The sequence below is a fragment of the Lissotriton helveticus genome, chromosome 11, assembly GCF_964261635.1.
Source record: "Lissotriton helveticus chromosome 11, aLisHel1.1, whole genome shotgun sequence".
Taxonomy (NCBI): Eukaryota; Metazoa; Chordata; class Amphibia; order Caudata; family Salamandridae; genus Lissotriton; species Lissotriton helveticus.
Genome location: NC_136072.1, coordinates 1,017,173,237 through 1,017,194,406, shown reverse-complemented (window position 1 = coordinate 1,017,194,406; position 21,170 = coordinate 1,017,173,237). Strand labels below are relative to the sequence as shown.

The following is a 21,170-nucleotide window of genomic DNA, read 5'->3' as shown; positions in this document are numbered from 1 at the left end:
TGGCGTCACCTTGTAAATTTACCCTTTCCAGCAGCAGTCCAAAGGGGCGGGCAATGGGTGTTGCATTGGGCATTTCTGGTTTTAAGATTGTTACAGGAGGAGAAATTACTAATTTCTCATAATTTGTTTGCTCTTTCTATGTGTGCTGCATTCTGCAGCATAGATAGAAACAGCAAATCATCTTTACAGATTGTTTATGTGCAGGAAGGTGTCCCTTCCTGCACATAAACTATCAACCCTGCAGACCAGGTACACTTGCAACATATTACAAAACTGACGAACACATTGAACTAATTTAATTAAAGATTTGTATATAGCTCTTATTATTAGTGTGCCTTGTGAATAAACGCTATTTATCACACCTGATAAAACCTGACACCCTGTGGTTTGGAATTTATTGGGTGCGAAATATAGCACCTATTCTTAGTTTTTCAGCAGTAACGTAAATTATTGTGTTTGCTGCAAAAAACTATGTTATGGTAAACGCCGTACTGATTTCCCCTGTTAAAGTCCAACAGGTTTGACCTGCTGGCTTTTAATGAAGGGTAAGATTTTTAAAGTACCTGATAGTTTCTGGATGCTGTCAATACCATGTAACTCAGAATTCTGACCCAGGACAGACCACCACCCACTAATAATTAGTGTTATAGCGTGAAAAAACAAATTATGCTTTACATTTAGATTGGGTGAAAACATCTCCCTGGGTTCATAACATGGCAAATTATTGGATTTCCAGGATTGCCATTCAGATTCACAATTTTTCTCATGAAAAAAAGCTTGCAACGCAGACAATAAAATCAAGTGTTTTAAAGTACCTGAAGCATTAGTTATCCCTATACTTTGATTAGTACCTGTATGGAAACTGGCAGTTTAAATTAACAAGTCAAATGTATGTTCATTGCATCTATAATTTTGCAATTTTTACAGAAATATCATTAGTCAGTCCTAGATATTATATGTGTCATTCCTGCCCAAGCAAGCAAATTGGCACCATGCACATGGTGGTGTTCTTGGTGGTAAAACAGGTTTTCTATATTAACTTTGACAAAGGGTAGAGAGGTGTAACATCAACCCTTTTTGCTGCCACTTTTCCACCACTACTTTACTCACCCCAGTGATCAAATATCTTTTCCATAGTCTCATACCATATCATCAAATCCCAACTCCTTAAATATCTTTCATCACTTTGTTTAAAACTACAAAAATTACACATGAATTGTTTTTATTTATATTCAAATTTTTAAGCATATCTTAAAATTGAAATTATTTCAATATGGCATTTTTAGATTATCCACCTTAAGACCACAAGATCACAAAACGGGTCCAAAAGCTTCAAAAGATCCAAATAGTTTGCTTGCACAGGAAGATTGGAACTGGGAGAAATGTGGTATAAAGTGCTTTATGAAACAAATTATTATTAGTTGTAAGAAATGTTAATAGCTGGGACTGAGAACCCACCTCAAGTGATAATCACAGCCCTTCCCTGGGTGAACCACTAAAGTCAATAAATAAGCCTGTACTTAAGCAACGGGCAGCATGGCATAAAACAGTCAGGTTTAACTTAGAGGCAATATGTAAATATTTATTGTTTACTCTAAGAGTTAATCAGTAAAAACACAATGCAAGAAAAATCGCAAACCATATTAGAAGAATGGAATACATTTTAATATATAAACTGACACCAAAATAACAAACATCCAATAAGTAGTACCAGGGATATGAATTTTTGAAGTCTGAAAAAAAATAGCTCCAAAAAGTGCAAAACGCTAACTGTGGTTATCTGATTGTGCTAGACTGGGTTAAAAGTTAGGACCAGAAGGGATATGGGAACACACTGCCTCACATCACAGCACAATTTGTAACCATCGTATTATGGTAAGTACAGTACAATGTTTGGGTTTACCTGAGTATTAGCTGTAGTTGTTCACCACAGTAGGTGCAGATAGTGCTGTAAATCTCTTAACACGTGGTTCTGGAGTTTATCCTTCATCAGTAGATATCAAAAAAACAAATTACATCAGGGGTTGCTGAGAATGCTGCTACTGTCATCTCAGGTCTCAGTACTTCTCACTGGCGCAATGGTGCATTTCCAAAGGTTTGTCAGCTCGCTTGCTCAAGAGAGTCTTTTTAAATAAACAAAAGCGGGATAGCAGAACACTGCCTCACATCACAGCACAGTTTTCCCCTTAGCATTATGGTAAATGCAATACAATGTTTGTGTTTAATATAATATTAGCTGTAGTTTTTTAGGTCGCGCCTGCGATGCAGGGGCGAAAGCCCCTGCTGTCGCAAAGCGATCTATTGTAATCATTTTAGTCCTTTTCCCGTTCAAGGACTAGGCAGAGACAACAGACTGTCACGCGCACGCAGCCGGCCGGAATCGGATCAGGTCACGCGCTCCGATCCCGGCCGGCTGTTCACAACACATGCACACGCAGGCACACACGCAGGCACAGGCAGGCACACAGGCAGGCACACAGGCAGGCACACACGCAGGCACAGGCAGGCACACACGCAGGCACACACAACACACACACACACAGACAGACGCACGCACACACATTCCCCCCCTCCCCCTGCGCTCCGATCCCGGCCGGCTGTTCACAACACATGCACACGCAGGCACACACGCAGGCACAGGCAGGCACACAGGCAGGCACACAGGCAGGCACACACGCAGGCACAGGCAGGCACACACGCAGGCACACACAACACACACACACACAGACAGACGCACGCACACACATTCCCCCCCTCCCCCAAACTCACCGGGCTCTTTTAGCGTGTTCCGTGTCTGTCTCTCGTCAGCCAGGGGTAAGTCTCGATCAACGATCTCCCTTCGCAGCGCTGGTCTTCACCCGGGCCCCCTCCTGGGACCCGGGACTTAAGATGCCGCACTCTGCTTCGGCGCCGGGGCTCGGGGCTCGGATCTCGCATGCGCGGGCAGCCCCCGCCCTCACTCTCAGCCCGGGCTCTTTCGGTTTCGTAGGTGAGCGATGTCATCGCTTTTTTTCACTCGGTAGCGTTTGAATTTTTTTTATTAACTATTGTCCACGATCCCAATGCTCTTGGATAATAATAATATGGGTTCACTTTCTGACCAACACTCAGAATATGAGACTATTCGGGCCCAGCAGAGTGGACTGTGTTACAATCGTCCGGTGACCAGAAATGCGTGGGAGATGATCGCTCCTATGTTCGCAGGCCTGTTTGATTAGAAATGAGTGGTCAATTAAGTGGGCTGTGCAAACATGGTCAGTGGAAGGGGAGATGGGGAGAGGGACAGAGGAAGGAAAGAAAGATAGGGACAGTGGTTGGTGGTCATGGTTAAAAATGTTGCCTTGGATGTGATAAATAAATGGATTATTCAGGTTGTGACAATAACCTATTTTAACAAAGAAAAGTGTGGTTACCCGATTACTAGTGATGCATTAAAACACACAAAACGACTTGCTATTTCCACCTACAGAATGCTTGGAGTAAAGTTTACAAAGCACGTGGCACTGGGGATACTACACATACTTTCTCATGTTTTCCTACAATACATGATAGCAATGCACTCATGTAAAAAAATCACCCTCCTGCAGTGACTAGACACTTAAACAAGCTTTAAAAATAAAAAAGGTCTTGCCTTTCATTAAGTTAAAGCCATTTGCTTTGCTATACAATACCATTAGCAAAGCAAATGGCTTTAATTTAATCACAGGCGAGACCTATTGCATTTTCAATGCTTGTCATCAGAGTTGTTGCAGGTAGTGCTGTAAATCACTAGACACGTGGGGGATGGGAGCACACTGCCTCCAGTGAGACTGGGAGTACTGCAAGCTCCACCATATACCACCCCTTTTTTCAATATACAGATGGAACCACTGACGGAGATGCTTACACAGGCGAACCTTACATACCAGATGTATGCAGACAACACACAGCTAAACTTCCCATTACACTAAAAGATGACATCACCCAACTCAAAGCCATTCTGGTGAAACCTCAATGTGGGCTGTTATGTAACCAATTCAAATTGAATTCTGTTAAAACAGAATTGGTACACTTTCCCCCTCCCCATTGTCCCTACCAATACAAGAATGGCAATTCCCCTAGACGCCCGCAATTGTAAACTTACCGACATAGAATCTACAAAATCTCATGGGGTAACGCTAGATAAATACCTTAACATGCAAGCACACACCATTTCATCCACACACCATGCATTTAACCAGAACAACCTCCTAAAGAAGGTTAAACCTTTTGCACCACCGCAACACTCCAAATTCGTGGTTCAAACAAAGACAGATTCCTAACATGAGGGACTATGTTTTGTTATGTGTATTTTTAACATGCTCTATTACCTGCAAGGGTATCCTGGCACTGAGCAGGTGGGTGTGCCTAGCCCTGCATCTGTTAGAAAGGTTATTGGGGAAATGTTTAACCTATGCTAAGAGACTGATTTGTTATATTGCGTTTATTTTGAATGTCATGAAACAGGTTTTCTTGTGATACTGATAATGAATGACATGAAACGGGGTGGGGTTGTTTGCAGACAGTGCTCTGATACCCATGGCTCACGTTCTCATGCTTTATAAAAAAACTACAAATAAAAATATAATAAATAGATAGATAGATAATTTCCTTTATTCCGCATTGTGCAAAACACCATAAAAGTTACAGACAAAAAACACCAATAATACACACTTAATTATCATCTGTACAAGTAAAAAGAAGTATTTAAAAGAAGAACCTTCATTACAATTCATTACAGTTTGTTAATCCCCTATCAATCCTCCACGTCTTTACATGGAACCTCTTGTCTCTCTTATACAAATAAAAATAAAAATAAATAATGTTAAACTGTATATATGTGTCCTACTTTTTATATACAACGCACACTGCCTTATTGGCATGTAGGGCCTCATCTTAGGAGTGTAAGGACCCCAGATTCACATTTTTACTGATTTTTCAGAAAAATATAGCTAGAAAACCATTTATTTTGGATGATTCTCACTGCTGTCAATCATGAGTGCTAGACCAGTAGCTGTGCATATTGACAGGCAGAGGAAGTACATAAACAATAATAAACATATTAGCAGATTTACTGTTATTTTAATCTGTTTGCCAATGCAAATGTTTTCAGAAGACTGCATGATACTTAAATGGCTGAAACCTATTGGGTGTTTCATTGGTTAAAGAAATATGGATATATACTCATTGCAGTTTAAATTTTACACTGCATACTAAGAGCCTCATTTATGAAGTTTTGGAGTAGGACACTGCTCCACGTCAAAGTGAAAGGGCATGAATGCATCATATTTGCAGCTGCGGTTCATGCAGGTAACAGCGGTGGGGCGGTGTTCGGGAGGGGGGATTTCGAGGGACGATGCAGAGGGAAAACTAATTATTTATTCAATTTGTCTTCTGCATCGTCCCTCGAAATTTCCCCCCACGCGTTCCCACCACCCCACCGATGATACCTGCATGGACTGCGGCTGCGTATTTGTCCAATACGGTGCATTGCTGTCCTTTTCCCCTGCACTGGCACTGTTGCGGCAGCCTAGCGTCAATGCTGGCACCCTTGCACCATGGTGCCTGTGTTATTGGCAGGATTGTTTTTGTGCAGGAAAGGGAACATTCCTGCACAAAAACAATCCATAAAGGTGTTTTTTCAAATTCAAATTCAAAGATGTTTTATTCGGTTTGTAAAGGAATACAACCATATAGCAACATACACTTAAAAGAAATTTAACACAATACTAAATTAGGCTATCACAAAACAATCTTACATAATAGCGCTCATGATAGAAACATTTTAGCAGAACTAATAGTGCAATTGGGTCATTCAAATTTTGACTAAGATTTTAACAATCCTACGACCTTTAATCATGTACAAATATGCAATTTTAAAGTGCTAAGTATTGTCTCTAGATTAGTATATGTGCAAATTGGCAATTCTAAAGTGCATATGCAATTGGCAGCACCTAGACTAACTATTAACTAAAAACGGTGATAAAGTGCAAGTGATAAGCCAATCCTACAAAAAATGTAATATAGTAGCAGCAATTAGTCCAACCAACATATGTGTGCAAAATACAAGTACGTAATTCAGCAGCATCAAATTTAAAGTGCATAACACATTTAACAGCTGGGGGAATTCATATAATAATTGATTTTCTTGCAGAGATACATTTTAAAATATAAGTAGCCACATAAAAGCATACATCTGGGGACTCTAGGTTAAACACTAGTGTCATTGCTGTTTGTAGATGATGCGTATTATATTTTAAAAAGATGGGTTTCAAATAATATTTCCTTAAAAAGGTATAAAAAGTACAAGACAACATAAAGTGACATGTGCTCTGTTTTGATTTGCCATCACATGGGCATACACAAGTTCCAGGTTTTTTAGGCACAGGAAAAGCCACAAGATGATGCACAATTCCTAGGCGGAGGCGGGTTAAAACAAATCGATGGGAGGGAATACTAACTGTTAAAAAATAAGATTGGAAGCCTACATTATATAAAGGTGTTTTCCTTCTATCTGTGTTGCAGAATGCAGAACCCATTGAAAGGGGAAAAACGAGTAGAAATAAAGATATTTTTCCGTGTTACGCCTGCCCTGGGGAGGCATAACATTTAGACACATTCCCAGGTTTACAAGTTCTTGTAAATTTGGGAATGCACCAAAACCCATGGGAGTTGCATGGAAATTCCGACCACAATGCTCATGGAATGCCTACCTTGTGCAGAGTAAGGTGATGTAGCAATTTGCCCAGTGTTGCATTACTCAAGAATTATGAGGATATTTAAATCTATGAAATCTGGCTTTGCGTCACTTCATAAATCTGACTCAGAGCCTTGCGTCATGCAGGTACCACTTTCCTTGGTGCAAGCATGACGCTAGGCTCCCAGAAATATGCCCCATAACAAATATGGAACAATACAGATAAAATGAACAACAAATAAATATGGATAAATGCAGGTAGAAATATACAATAAATAAATACCATAAAACTGGGAGCCCTACTTATCAGTATTGTACAATAAAGTTTAGATATGGTAAAAGGTTTATTTAGCTAGATTTAAATGGCAGTTTAAAACTTCCCACCCAGGCTGAGTAAGCAGTCCGGGAAATATGTTTTAGAGGGTTAATTGAGTGCTGCAGCCCTCTAATAGCATTTAATTTGACAGTTTTTGAGAACATGTACTACCATATACTAGTGCCATTTGGGTACATGGTAATTTTATCACACTTAGGAGAGAGCACAAGGACTTTACCACTGATTAGCAGGAGTAACTTGTGCAGAGTTCTAGGGCCAATAAAAATGGGATCAGACAAAAGAAGAAACAAATCTGGGAAATGCCAATCAATAAATTGTAATTTCTAAAATGATTGCTATTGTTCTTAATATTATTATTAGTATTATTATCTTGCTGAAAGCAAACACCCATTAGTAATCAGAAGGAACACTCCTCTTCCTGTAGGAGCAGGATGAAGGCTGATTTGCATATCTCTGCGTCTAATCTGAGGTGGCATGGTGAGAAAAACAATGGTAGACTGGGATATGGCCACACATAATTACCAGTGTTGGGGATTTATTCAAGCATTCCTTTTTTGTATTCTTCATATTATTTAGATAGATCACAAATTGGGATCCCCATTATTGCCTGAAAATGTACGGCTGAAGTCTGTAAAGGACAGCAAAATTCCGTCCCCATATTCACATTCATAAACTGGCAAAGAATGTCTAAAGCAATCCATGTCCATTAAAAAGACAAGTGGTGCTTTTAAAAATGTTTTCATTTGACAAGATATTAGGGGGAACATAAGTTTCTCTAAATGACTGCTTTCGAACCCTAAGGCCACTGACATGATTCCCAAATGCAAAGCTGTCCCATGGGTTCAGTTTTCCATTTGCAAATCAGTTGCCAAACCAGCTCTGTGATCAGTAACTACTAAATGGTCTGAGGGTCTAATTGTGGTCACAACCCATTGATACCTAGCTTTCTAACTAGTAAGTAGAAGGGCACACTCCTTTCACACCCTCTCCCAGTTGTGATTCAAAAAGACTCGTAAAGCCCTTTTATGAGATGAAAAACGTGTTACTGTGCACGGGTTACTGTTACTCGGATTGGCATTTAAAAAGCTATGTGCCAAGGTTCGGCATGTCTCTGCTATAATGGAGTTCTCCCTGGTGACAGGGTGTGCTGTTGGGAAGAGGCAGGCCATGTGCGTGTTGGCATTACATGCAAGGGTCTTGAATGGCACAGAGAGGTGTGTCTGGTACGACAGGGCCTGCTTCTCGCATTGGATTAGCATGGGGGATTAAGGGAAAGAATATCGAGCAGTATTCTCTATGGGCTGAATAGTAGCAGTGTAGTGTTTGGTATCGATGAGTTCGAAATGGCGAATCCTCTCCAGTAGTGCAAGAAGGTTTGACATTATGGAAATGTCAATTAGGGAAAGTGATCATTTCGATGCTAGTGTCTCTGTTTGCCTATTAGTCTGTCTCGAAATTCACATCAGGGTGCTAGGGGGACAGGTACATCTGTGCATTTCTGATAAAAGTCCATCAACTAATGGCTCAATGGGAACTGCGGACCTCTAACTCTGAGGGGCCTTTCTGGTGGTGTAATTGGCACCTGAATTCCAAGGGACAGAGTCTTGGCCCCACTATAGATAGTTATCAAACCTCCCGGGGTAGGATGGCAGACAGGACAAAAATTATAGAGGGCCTGTGCATTTCAAAGGTGGTCTTATAAACTGATTGTATCTTCAAAGGCCAATGTGTGTATAACTACTGGAGCCAGGCGGGCAACTAGAGCCAAATTTCGGGGGGGGGGGGGGGGGCTGAAAAATATTTCGGGTGGGGGCTAATTCTTCCAACCACGGAAAGAGTGGGTGTAAGAAGGGGTCAACACACAACAAAAGCCTAATTTGCAAGTAAATGGTCTTTTAAAGACCTGTTAAGTGCTCGGGTGTGGCTGCAATGAGATGCTCGCCAGCCTGCGAAGCTGTCTCCGCCGGGCTGACACACACGAAGGGGGGGCTGAAGCCCCGTGAGCCCAATGGGTGTTGCGCGCCTGACTGGAGCTCCGGCACCTGAAAGTAGAGGCGCGTTTGGATTTGGAACCATACTAGTCTAGTCTAGTCTAGTCTAGTCTAGTCTAGTCTGGATACTTGTATTGCGCAGCATATCACATCCCGAGGGAGTCTCATGGCGCATGCGGAAAATCCTGAGGAGGGAGAGTGAGCCAAGGATGGAACTAGCAGAAGAGCCATGTTTTCAGTTTCTTACGGAAAGTCATGTGTTCTGTTGTTGTACGTAGGCAGATGGGCAGTTCATTCCAAAGTGATGGTGCCCTAAAAGAGAAGGCACGACCACCATTTCTAGCAGTTTGAACTCTGAGCGGCGTGAGTTGTGATTTGGTACTAGATCTCAGCTGTCGACCAGGCAGATGCCATGTCAGTTTCTGGGTCCAGTATTTTGGTCCTCGGCCATACATGTTTTTATGAACCAGGCACATGGTCTTAAAGATAGTTCTTTTGTTAACAGGCAGCCAGTGTAGGGTTCTCAGGCATGGCAAAGAGGGGGATCGTCTGGGTAGGCCCAGAATCAGACAGGCGGCCGTATTTTGAACGACCTGCAGTTTCCTGGTATGGCACTCGTTTATGGCAAGGAGCAAAGAATTGCCATAATCAAGCCGGTTTACGATGAGGCCCTGGACCAGGATTCTGCGTGCTTCGATTGGTAACCATTTAAAGACCTTACGTAGGCTCTGCATAATTCCGAAACAGGTACCCACCATATGATTCACTTGGTCTTTCATAGACAGTTTGTTGTCTATGCGGAACCCTAGATTGCGGACTGATTCCTTTGGGACAGGACACTCCCCTAATTCCGAGGGCCACCAGTCATGGGTCCAGTGTTCGTTCGCTCGCCCAAATAGCATGACTTCAGATTTGGTACCATTCAACTGGAGATGATTGTGGCCCATCCAATTCTTAACCTCTACCATGCACATTTTAAAGCGCCTTTTAGTGTCGTTTACATCAGGGCCGAGCGTGACCAGTATTTGCGTATCATCCGCGTAGGATAACACGTCAAACCCGAAAGCTCTGATCACGTTGGCCAGGGGAGCCATGTAAACATTAAAAAGTGAAGGGCTCAAAATAGAGCCCTGAGGGACACCTCTTGTGACGGGCAGGGTGCTAGCCAGAGTATTTTCAACCTGTAGTGTGGTCGTTCGGTTAGTCAGGTAGCTAATGAACCATTTAAAAACCTGCCCTCTGACACCACACTCCCACAGTCTACTAATTAAGATCTGGTCGGAGATGGTGTCGAAGGCGGCCGACACCATCTACATTGGTTCGATGCTGGGACATCAACACGAGAAATCATTAGGGTAGGAGGGACTGCAACTGAACTGTCTGCTGACTTGTGGTGGCCTGGAGCCTGTTGTACTCCCGGAAGGGGACTATCACTTAGTGGATTTTGCCTGGATGTTGCTGGTCTGCAGCTAAGTGCCAATTGTCGTGGCCTTGGTCCCTAAGTACTTTCCAAGGGCTGGTGAGCTGGCCTCCTGTCCACAAGATCCCAGGGACACAAAGCATATCACCATCTTCATGAGGTGATAAGGACTGCACTCGGTGTGTCAGAGATGGGTGGAAATGATTGTGGTTGGGACAAGAGCCATCCTGATATACACCCGCATCACACTGTAGAAAAGAGTGTGCGCATAAAGATCAGCAGCCACCTGAGGTGCCAGGTCATGAGCAGTTCGAGGAGTGCAGAGAAAGCTTGCAGAGTCCAAGGGGGCCATGCTTGCAACCAGGGGACCTGAGATAGCTTGCACTCCGAAGCCGGTGGTGTCTGAGGGGTATTGGGGAACCTGAGCCAGCAGCTGAGAGCGTTTGTGGCACCCAGATCGGGAGGACAAAACTGCCTGACATCAGCCTCTGTCCAAGATCATTGTCCCCCTCTCCCTGGACCCATGCTTCAAGGTGCTTTGTTGTGGAGAACACTGTGACGAGGCCCAATGGGTTTTGTGTGCCTTGTGGGCACCTTCAACTAACTGTTGCAGACTACGGCAGGTCACACCTACGCATGAGGGGAAAACATTTCTCCAGACTTGGAAGCATGCCAGCTTCTTGGGTCCCAACCTTTTATCTACGGGTGGATAGCGATCTCTCTATTGTGCATTCGCCGCCGGGCACCTGGAGGTCTTAAGTAACTGGTTTTTTCCATGATAGATGGTTCTAACTGTCTCGTTAATGGGGGTGCCAGCAGGGGCAACGTGCATCATTGGCTGGTGTAGTTGAATGACTGAGAGGATGGGTCACCAGGCATGGTCAAAGAACTGTGACATTTTGACCTTTCTGCTAATGGGGATGTTCAACAATTGCATATAACTGTAAAGTGTACATACAATGTGTGTTTTATTTTGTTTCAATGGAGAAGTTTGACAATTGCGTATAACTGTAAGGTGTATATGCAATGTGTATCTCGTTTTAATTTCAATGGAGAAGTTTGACAATTGCTTATAACTGTAAGGTGTACATGCAATGTGTATATCGTTTTGATTACACTGTGTGTGGGTAATACATATAAAGGCAAGTGTTTTATACATATGGTGTGGAGTCTTTTTTGTGGCACACGCAGTGTGTTGTGAGGGTGGTGTTGTGCCAATACTTTACACTCGAACCATGAGGATAAGCCTGACAGCTCGGTGCCAAGCTACAAAAGGGTAAACACAGGTTATCGTACAAGTGTATCGTACTCATCTTATTTGGAACAGTGAATTCTGACCTACTTCGATGCATCCCCGCCAGCCCGAAACCGCTGGATCTAACATCCTTTTATTCATCATTGTAAACATTTTTTTTATGTTTCTTTTGTGGGCAATAAGAGCAACTTATTTTGAATCTTTGAATCAGGTTCTGCTGTTTGTGGCTACAGATAGCATTTGTTGAGCATTTAAGTTGAATGCCGGTGAGCAAAGCATGTTGTGAATAGGCCCAACAAACTTAAAATTGACCTTTGGCTCAAAACAGTAGGTCAATGCCCAGACACATTTCTGAAGATTGGCATGCTTAATTTTGGGGAATAATTTCAAAAAGGTGGTGGTGATGGACAGAGTATCTGTGTTAATCAGAACACTCCTACCCAGTCAACAGATCAGGGCTTGATCCATCACCGTTTTTTAGCTCACTGCACCATCCCAGTTCAGAACCTGGCTATATGCAAATTAGTCTGTCCCTGGCCCAGTGCATCATGGGAACAGGGCAGACCAAACTACCAAGCCAATTCTTCACTGGAAAGGAAACAAGCTTCCGGGGACCGGTTTCTGGCATTACAGCCGTCTTCGGCCCGGCTTGCTTAAATCCTGATGGTGCAGTGAGCAAGGGACTCATGTCTGAGCATACCCTTCCACACTCACCCCTTGTTGTAAATAATTTTGGGGAATGTCATTTCTTTGGCCCTGTTATCGGATATATATGTTTTCTACTTTGAATATTCTGTCTTATTATTTCCCTCATCATGTTTTTGTAGAGTTAGCAGTTTCAATGTGTTACTATGGTGATCGTTTGCATATAGGTCTCTGAGAAGTCCAACCAAGATAAAGTCAGTTTAGAGAAAAAATAAAAGCCTTTAAGTGTCCTCGTGCTTGGGCCTGACCTACTGAGGCTGGTGCAGAGTAATACACTTATACTACATGGGATTCTGGACTCCTTGTATAAACGGCAGTCACTAATTTCTTTATAATCGCGGGCTTGTGATGCACCAAATCGTCTAATATAAAGAAAAGACACCAGAAATTGACAATTATAAGGTTATTACAGTTGAGTTCTGACTTCTAAATGCCTGCTGCCAGCAGCCAAGGTGATAGGCAGGTCAGACCACAGAGCATAATTAATGCAGCTGTTTAAAGCAACAAACACAATGTTGCTTTCCTTTCTTCTGCTGTATTTTAATAGCTTACAATGGCAAGCCGAAAGAATATATTTATTTGTTGTACTCCTTACATAGATTTTATTTTTAAACAGATTGGTATTAAGCTGTTTCAAATATCTGTTTGCAACAAATATCCAGCAGGTTTTTGATGTATTTAATTTGGCACTAGAGGTTTTATTTTTATTCTTCATGTTTGCAAACATGCTTGCTCTTTCAAATGAAAGAGCTATGTACCAAGGGTTTAAGTAGTTTGTAGAAAAGGTGGTGTGTGAGTATCTATCATATGGGATAATAGTACCCCCCTGGCGTACATGAAATGGATATTGAAAGTCACTTCAGAGTTCCATAACCTTATAAAGGAATTTGGCCTTCGGCATTGTTCCTCTATACGGTTATGGAACTCCTTGGTGACCAGCAATATCCTTTTAATGTACACCAGGGGGTACTTTATCCCTAATATAATTCAGCACATTGGATATTCTCCACATTTGTGAGTACCATATCTGCCAATTCTAAATAAGGCACTCTTTAGATAGATTTTGTTTTGTAAACATGTTTGTATTGAGCTGTTTCTAATATCTGTTTCCAACAAAACCCTAGAAGGTTGTTGATGTTTTGAATTTGGCACTAGAGGTTTTATTTTTATTCTTCATGTTTGCAAACATTCTTCATCTTTCCAAGGAAAGAGCTACTCACCAAGATTTTAAGTAGTTTGTGGGAAAAGTGATGGTGTGACCATCTAACATATGGGACAAAGTACCCCCCTTGTATAAATGGTAAGGATATTGGAGTTCACCTCAGAGTTCCATAATCTTCTGAAGGAAATTGGCATTCAGCAGTGTTTCTCTATATGGTTGTGGAACTCCTTGGTGACTTGCAACATCCTTATAATGCATGACAGGGGGTACTTTATCCCTAATATAATACAGCAAATGGGATATTCTCCACACTCGTGAGTACCTTGTCTGCCGATTCTTGATAAGGTCCATAGTTTTTACAATGCCTCTCAACAGCTTCTTATATAGAATGACTGCCAACATGATGGGATTGTGAGAATCATTGAAAAGTGGTTCAACATCCACTGAAGAATTGTATTTCTAAATGCAATATAAATTACCCTTTTGTGTTTTTGTTAAGAGTTGCATTTGGTGTAAACACACCGGTTTGATGTGACTTGTAGCACCATGCTAGATTTATGAGAATCACAAAGAAATTGGCCACCATTATATTTTCATTAAAGCCCTTTATACTCACGTATTACCTAAACAGTAGGAAATCTATTCCTACATGCATATGCCGACATTTGCAGAAAATGCTCAGCTTTTATTCAACAAGCACTCCTAGAAAGCTGTAACAGATGCCCTTTTCCAGAAGTACTTGGGTGCCAAACCATTCACACCTTTGTAAATGTAACAGATGTGCTTATATACTTATGTAAATGTATCACATAAGAGTATTTGCATTTACTAAGCTTTCTTTTCTTTGTCTCTCCACAGGGATATTTTCCCCTTAGAAAATACCCTCTAATGCATGTACCTCATATAACTTGTGTAGAGTTCTAGGGCCAATAAAAATGGGATCAGACAAAAGAAGAAACAAATCTGGGAAATGCCAATCAATAAATTGTAATTTCCAAAATGATTGCTATTGTTCTTAATATTATTATTAGTATTATTATCTTGCTGAAAGCAAACACCCATTAGTAATCAGAAGGAACACTCCTCTTCCTGTAGGAGCAGGATGAAGGCTGATTTGCATATCTCTGCGTCTAATCTGAGGTGGCATGGTGAGAAAAACAATGGTAGACTGGGATATGGCCACACATAATTACCAGTGTTGGGGATTTATTCAAGCATTCCTTTTTTGTATTCTTCATATTATTTAGATAGATCACAAATTGGGATCCCCATTATTGCCTGAAAATGTACGGCTGAAGTCTGTAAAGGACAGCAAAATTCCGTCCCCATATTCACATTCATAAACTGGCAAAGAATGTCTAAAGCAATCCATGTCCATTAAAAAGACAAGTGGTGCTTTTAAAAATGTTTTCATTTGACAAGATATTAGGGGGAACATAAGTTTCTCTAAATGACTGCTTTCGAACCCTAAGGCCACTGACATGATTCCCAAATGCAAAGCTGTCCCATGGGTTCAGTTTTCCATTTGCAAATCAGTTGCCAAACCAGCTCTGTGATCAGTAACTACTAAATGGTCTGAGGGTCTAATTGTGGTCACAAACCATTGATACCTAGCTTTCTAACTAGTAAGTAGAAGGGCACACTCCTTTCACACCCTCTCCCAGTTGTGATTCAAAAAGACTCGTAAAGCCCTTTTATGAGATGAAAAACGTGTTACTGTGCACGGGTTGCTGTTACTCGGATTGGCATTTAAAAAGCTATGTGCCAAGGTTCGGCATGTCTCTGCTATAATGGAGTTCTCCCTGGTGACAGGGTGTGCTGTTGGGAAGAGGCAGGCCATGTGCGTGTTGGCATTACATGCAAGGGTCTTGAATGGCACAGAGAGGTGTGTCTGGTACGACAGGGCCTGCTTCTCGCATTGGATTAGCATGGGGGATTAAGGGAAAGAATATCGAGCAGTATTCTCTATGGGCTGAATAGTAGCAGTGTAGTGTTTGGTATCGATGAGTTCGAAATGGCGAATCCTCTCCAGTAGTGCAAGAGGGTTTGACATTATGGAAATGTCAATTAGGGAAAGTGATCATTTCGATGCTAGTGTCTCTGTTTGCCTATTAGCCTGTCTCGAAATTCACATCAGGGTGCTAGGGGGACAGGTACATCTGTGCATTTCTGATAAAAGTCCATCAACTAATGGCTCAATGGGAACTGCGGACCTCTAACTCTGAGGGGCCTTTCTGGTGGTGTAATTGGCACCTGAATTCCAAGGGGCAGAGTCTTGGCCCCACTATAGATAGTTATCAAACCTCCCGGGGTAGGATGGCAGACAGGACAAAAATTATAGAGGGCCTGTGCATTTCAAAGGTGGTCTTATAAACTGATTGTATCTTCAAAGGCCAATGTGTGTATAACTACTGGAGCCAGGCGGGCAACTAGAGCCAAATTTCGGGGGGGTGGGGGCTGAAAAATATTTCGGGTGGGGGCTAATTCTTCCAACCACGGAAAGAGTGGCTGTAAGAAGGGGTCAACACACAACAAAAGCCTAATTTGCAAGTAAATGGTCTTTTAAAGACCTGTTAAGTGCTCGGGTGTGGCTGCAATGAGATGCTCGCCAGCCTGCGAAGCTGTCTCCGCCGGGCTGACACACACGACGGGGGGGCTGAAGCCCCGTGAGCCCAATGGGTGTTGCGCGCCTGACTGGAGCTCCGGCATCTGAAAGTAGAGGCGCGTTTGGATTTGGAACCATACTAGTCTAGTCTAGTCTAGTCTAGTCTAGTCTAGTCTGGATACTTGTATTGCGCAGCATATCACATCCCGAGGGAGTCTCATGGCGCATGCGGAAAATCCTGAGGAGGGAGAGTGAGCCAAGGATGGAACTAGCAGAAGAGCCATGTTTTCAGTTTCTTACGGAAAGTCATGTGTTCTGTTGTTGTACGTAGGCAGATGGGCAGTTCATTCCAAAGTGATGGTGCCCTAAAAGAGAAGGCACGACCACCATTTCTAGCAGTTTGAACTCTGAGCGGCGTGAGTTGTGATTTGGTACTAGATCTCAGCTGTCGACCAGGCAGATACCATGTCAGTTTCTGGGTCCAGTATTTTGGTCCTCGGCCATACATGTTTTTATGAACCAGGCACATGGTCTTAAAGATAGTTCTTTTGTTAACAGGCAGCCAGTGTAGGGTTCTCAGGCATAGCAAAGAGGGGGATCGTCTGGGTAGGCCCAGAATCAGACAGGCGGCCGTATTTTGAACGACCTGCAGTTTCCTGGTATGGCACTCGTTTATGGCAAGGAGCAAAGAATTGCCATAATCAAGCCGGTTTACGATGAGGCCCTGGACCAGGATTCTGCGTGCTTCGATTGGTAACCATTTAAAGACCTTACGTAGGCTCTGCATAATTCCGAAACAGGTACCCACCATATGATTCACTTGGTCTTTCATAGACAGTTTGTTGTCCATGCGGAACCCTAGATTGCGGACTGATTCCTTTGGGACAGGACACTCCCCTAATTCCGAGGGCCACCAGTCATGGGTCCAGTGTTCGTTCGCTCGCCCAAATAGCATGACTTCAGATTTGGTACCATTCAACTGGAGATGATTGTGGCCCATCCAATTCTTAACCTCTACCATGCACATTTTAAAGCGCCTTTTAGTGTCGTTTACATCAGGGCCGAGCGTGACCAGTATTTGCGTATCATCCGCGTAGGATAACACGTCAAACCCGAAAGCTCTGATCACGTTGGCCAGGGGAGCCATGTAAACATTAAAAAGTGAAGGGCTCAAAATAGAGCCCTGAGGGACACCTCTTGTGACGGACAGGGTGCTAGCCAGAGTATTTTCAACCTGTAGTGTGGTCGTTCGGTTAGTCAGGTAGCTAATGAACCATTTAAAAACCTGCCCTCTGAGACCACACTCCCACAGTCTACTAATTAAGATCTGGTCGGAGATGGTGTCGAAGGCGGCCGACACCATCTACATTGGTTCGATGCTGGGACATCAACACGAGAAATCATTAGGGTAGGAGGGACTGCAACTGAACTGTCTGCTGACTTGTGGTGGCCTGGAGCCTGTTGTACTCCCGGAAGGGGACTATCACTTAGTGGATTTTGCCTGGATGTTGCTGGCCTGCAGCTAAGTGCCAATTGTCGTGGCCTTGGTCCCTAAGTACTTTCCAAGGGCTGGTGAGCTGGCCTCCTGTCCACAAGATCCCAGGGACACAAAGCATATCACCATCTTCATGAGGTGATAAGGACTGCACTCGGTGTGTCAGAGATGGGTGGAAATGATTGTGGTTGGGACAAGAGCCATCCTGATATACACCCGCATCACACTGTAGAAAAGAGTGTGCGCATAAAGATCAGCAGCCACCTGAGGTGCCAGGACATGAGAAGTTCGAGGAGTGCAGAGAAAGCTTGCAGAGTCCAAGGGGCCCATGCTTGCAACCAGGGGACCTGAGATAGCTTGCACTCCGAAGCAGGTGGTGTCTGAAGGGTATTGGGGATCCTGAGCCAGCAGCTGAGAGCGTTTGTGGCACCCAGATCGGGAGGACAAAACTGCCTGACATCAGCCTCTGTCCAAGATCATTGTCCCCCTCTCCCTGGACCCATGCTTCAAGGTGCTTTGTTGTGGAGAACACTGTGACGAGGCCCAATGGGTTTTGTGTGCCTTGTGGGCACCTTCAACTAACTGTTGCAGACTACGGCAGGTCACACCTACGCATGAGGGGAAAACATTTCTCCAGACTTGGAAGCATGCCAGCTTCTTGGGTCCCAACCTTTTATCTACGGGTGGATAGCGATCTCTCTATTGTGCATTCGCCGCCGGGCACCTGGAGGTCTTAAGTAACTGTTTTTTTCCATGATAGATGGTTCTAACTGTCTCGTTAATGGGGGTGCCAGCAGGGGCAACGTGCATCATTGGCTGGTGTAGTTGAATGACTGAGAGGATGGGTCACCAGGCATGGTCAAAGAACTGTGACATTTTGACCTTTCTGCTAATGGGGATGTTCAACAATTGCATATAACTGTAAAGTGTACATACAATGTGTGTTTTATTTTGTTTCAATGGAGAAGTTTGACAATTGCGTATAACTGTAAGGTGTATATGCAATGTGTATCTCGTTTTAATTTCAATGGAGAAGTTTGACAATTGCTTATAACTGTAAGGTGTACATGCAATGTGTATCTCGTTTTGATTACACTGTGTGTGGGTAATACATATAAAGGCAAGTGTTTTATACATATGGTGTGGAGTCTTTTTTGTGGCACACGCAGTGTGTTGTGAGGGTGGTGTTGTGCCAATACTTTACACTCGAACCATGAGGATAAGCCTGACAGCTCGGTGCCAAGCTACAAAAGGGTAAACACAGGTTATCGTACAAGTGTATCGTACTCATCTTATTTGGAACAGTGAATTCTGACCTACTTCGATGCATCCCCGCCAGCCCGAAACCGCTGGATCTAACATCCTTTTATTCATCATTGTAAACATTTTTTTTATGTTTCTTTTGTGGGCAATAAGAGCAACTTATTTTGAATCTTTGAATCAGGTTCTGCTGTTTGTGGCTACAGATAGCATTTGTTGAGCATTTAAGTTGAATGCCGGTGAGCAAAGCATGTTGTGAATAGGCCCAACAAACTTAAAATTGACCTTTGGCTCAAAACAGTAGGTCAATGCCCAGACACATTTCTGAAGATTGCCATGCTTAATTTTGGGGAATGTCATTTCTTTGGCCCTGTTATCGGATATATATGTTTTCTACTTTGAATATTCTGTCTTATTATTTCCCTCATCATGTTTTTGTAGAGTTAGCAGTTTCAATGTGTTACTATGGTGATCGTTTGCATATAGGTCTCTGAGAAGTCCAACCAAGATAAAGTCAGTTTAGAGAAAAAATAAAAGCCTTTAAGTGTCCTCGTGCTTGGGCCTGACCTACTGAGGCTGGTGCAGAGTAATACACTTATACTACATGGGATTCTGGACTCCTTGTATAAACGGCAGTCACTAATTTCTTTATAATCGCGGGCTTGTGATGCACCAAATCGTCTAATATAAAGAAAAGACACCAGAAATTGACAATTATAAGGTTATTACAGTTGAGTTCTGACTTCTAAATGCCTGCTGCCAGCAGCCAAGGTGATAGGCAGGTCAGACCACAGAGCATAATTAATGCAGCTGTTTAAAGCAACAAACACAATGTTGCTTTCCTTTCTTCTGCTGTATTTTAATAGCTTACAATGACAAGCCGAAAGAATATATTTATTTGTTGTACTCCTTACATAGATTTTATTTTTAAACAGATTGGTATTAAGCTGTTTCAAATATCTGTTTGCAACAAATATCCAGCAGGTTTTTGATGTATTTAATTTGGCACTAGAGGTTTTATTTTTATTCTTCATGTTTGCAAACATGCTTGCTCTTTCAAATGAAAGAGCTATGTACCAAGGGTTTAAGTAGTTTGTAGAAAAGGTGGTGTGTGAGTATCTATCATATGGGATAATAGTACCCCCCTGGCGTACATGATATGGATATTGAAAGTCACTTCAGAGTTCAATAACCTTATAAAGGAATTTGGCCTTCGGCATTGTTCCTCTATACGGTTATGGAACTCCTTGGTGACCAGCAATATCCTTTTAATGTACAACAGGGGGTACTTTATCCCTAATATAATTCAGCACATTGGATATTCTCCACATTTGTGAGTACCATATCTGCCAATTCTAAATAAGGCACTCTTTAGATAGATTTTGTTTTGTAAACATGTTTGTATTGAGCTGTTTCTAATATCTGTTTCCAACAAAACCCTAGAAGGTTGTTGATGTTTTTAATTTGGCACTAGAGGTTTTATTTTTATTCTTCATGTTTGCAAACATTCTTCATCTTTCCAAGGAAAGAGCTACTCACCAAGATTTTAAGTAGTTTGTGGGAAAAGTGATGGTGTGACCATCTAACATATGGGACAAAGTACCCCCCTTGTATAAATGGTAAGGATATTGGAGTTCACCTCAGAGTTCCATAATCTTCTGAAGGAAATTGGCATTCAGCAGTGTTTCTCTATATGGTTGTGGAACTCCTTGGTGACTTGCAATATCCTTATAATGCATGACAGGGGGTACTTTATCCCTAATATAATACAGCAAATGGGATATTCTCCACACTCGTGAGTACCTTGTCTGCCGATTCTTGATAAGGTCCATAGTTTTTACAATGCCTCTCAACAGCTTCTTAAATAGAATGACTGCCAACATGATGGGATTGTGAGAATCATTGAAAAGTGGTTCAACATCCACTGAAGAATTGTATTTCTAAATGCAATATAAATTACCCTTTTGTGTTTTTGTTAAGAGTTGCATTTGGTGTAAACACACCGGTTTGATGTGACTTGTAGCACCATGCTAGATTTATGAGAATCACAAAGAAATTGGCCACCATTATATTTTCATTAAAGCCCTTTATACTCACGTATTACCTAAACAGTAGGAAATCTATTCCTACATGCATATGCCGACATTTGCAGAAAATGCTCAGCTTTTATTCAACAAGCACTCCTAGAAAGCTGTAACAGATGCCCTTTTCCAGAAGTACTTGGG

General features: G+C 42.4%; 1 protein-coding gene across 1 annotated transcript in view; it reads left to right on the top strand.

Moving 5' to 3' along the window:
* Positions 1 to 21,170, top strand: part of WSCD2 (WSC domain containing 2) — a 1,121,035-nt gene that overhangs the window by 236,670 nt on the left and 863,195 nt on the right. The gene's annotated exons all lie outside the window — the stretch shown is intronic.